This window comes from Micropterus dolomieu, unplaced genomic scaffold (assembly GCF_021292245.1).
Source record: "Micropterus dolomieu isolate WLL.071019.BEF.003 ecotype Adirondacks unplaced genomic scaffold, ASM2129224v1 contig_10310, whole genome shotgun sequence".
Lineage (NCBI taxonomy): Eukaryota > Metazoa > Chordata > Actinopteri > Centrarchiformes > Centrarchidae > Micropterus > Micropterus dolomieu.
The window spans coordinates 1-1,294 of record NW_025739296.1 but is presented as its reverse complement, the minus strand read 5'-3'; the positions used below and the strand labels follow the sequence as shown (position 1 = coordinate 1,294).

The 1,294-nt window shown below is 49.2% G+C and overlaps 2 non-coding genes across 2 annotated transcripts; both read right to left on the bottom strand.

Annotated features, from left to right (window-relative positions):
* Positions 1–444: 444 nt before the first annotated feature.
* trnat-ugu lies at positions 445–518 on the bottom strand. The gene has a single exon. It is a non-coding gene; the product is annotated as a tRNA-Thr (tRNA).
* Positions 519–917: 399 nt separating this feature from the next.
* trnan-guu lies at positions 918–991 on the bottom strand. The gene has a single exon. It is a non-coding gene; the product is annotated as a tRNA-Asn (tRNA).
* Positions 992–1,294: the final 303 nt, after the last annotated feature.

Here is a 1,294-nt window from a genome sequence, read left to right as displayed (position 1 = left end):
TAGCCATTAGTCCACAGAGAACACAAGGACAGGGTTCATCATCGTATTCACACCACTCAGAAGTCCAGAGTGTTTATGTTGGAAAGCAGTCTTTCTTCCACAGCAGGACTTGAACCCAGAACACCTGTCCCAGAGGATATTCATTCCTTGGTGAAGCTGCTATAACAGGAACCAGTTGGTTTCTGTATACCAAGGCCAGCATTTTCTACCAATTATTGTTGGGTAAAATAGGTCTCACCCGCAATAGCACTTGTTTGTCCTCCATGGTTTAGAGAATGTAGAGCAGCCTCTGGTGAGATGACCGGGACAGAAGTCAGTAATGACCAGTACATCAAAGGACAGATTCTGGAAACACTGAGCTGATGTTTAAGTGAACTTACTAAAACAGGGAGCAATTTCCTGTTTTGAATAGGTAGAGGCTCCCCTGGACACATTAAGCTATAGAGGCACTGCTGGGATTTGAACCCAGGATCTCCTGTTTACAAGACAGGCGCTTTCACCGACTAAGCCACAGCACCCGCGCTGCCTGTTTCAGGTGGTCTGGTTTTGGAATCAAGTCTTAGGATTGCCACGTTCTACTCGCTCACTCGCGTTTTTCTTGAAGCTGCGTAGAACGCACATGAGGTTATTCTGGTTTTTGTCCTTGGGAAGTGGCGTATCGTTATTGAAAACTCCACTTAGGCACCGCTGGGATTTGAACCCAGGACCTCTTGGTTACTAGACAGGCACTTTGACCAGCGGAAAAGTGGACACGGTTGAGGCCTCTGGAGCCACAAGAGGAGAAAGGGATGAGCTGGGACTAGCGAGGTCAAGGGACAAAGTGGCACTGGTCCTGTTTGACAAGAGGGCCTTTGCAGTGGACCAACAAGTTCAAAGAGCACGGATAGAGCTTGCACTTCAGACGCCTAAAGACTGGCCGTCCCTGGGTGGGCTCGAACCACCATCCTCTCGGTTAACAGCCGAGCGCGCTAGCCAATTGCGCCACAGAGACACGTTGGGGTGCAGGCGTTCAAAAAATCCCGTGTAATCGTCTTGCAGTCTCGGTTCCATGGAACCAGACAGGAAGTCCATCATCCAGAGTTTCCTCTCCAGACTGATGTTGGTGGATCTTCTGCAAGTTCCTCCCTCAGTCTGATCTTCTTCCTCTCTCTGGTTGTTGTTCTTCATCGGTACTGAAGATGGTCCAGTGGGGAAGGACGCCGACCCAGACTTGTGGGTTCAAACCTCGCCTCAGCCGTCTGAGGTACGTGATAAATGTGTCTGTGTGTGTGTGTTCAATAAAACAAAACTCAAA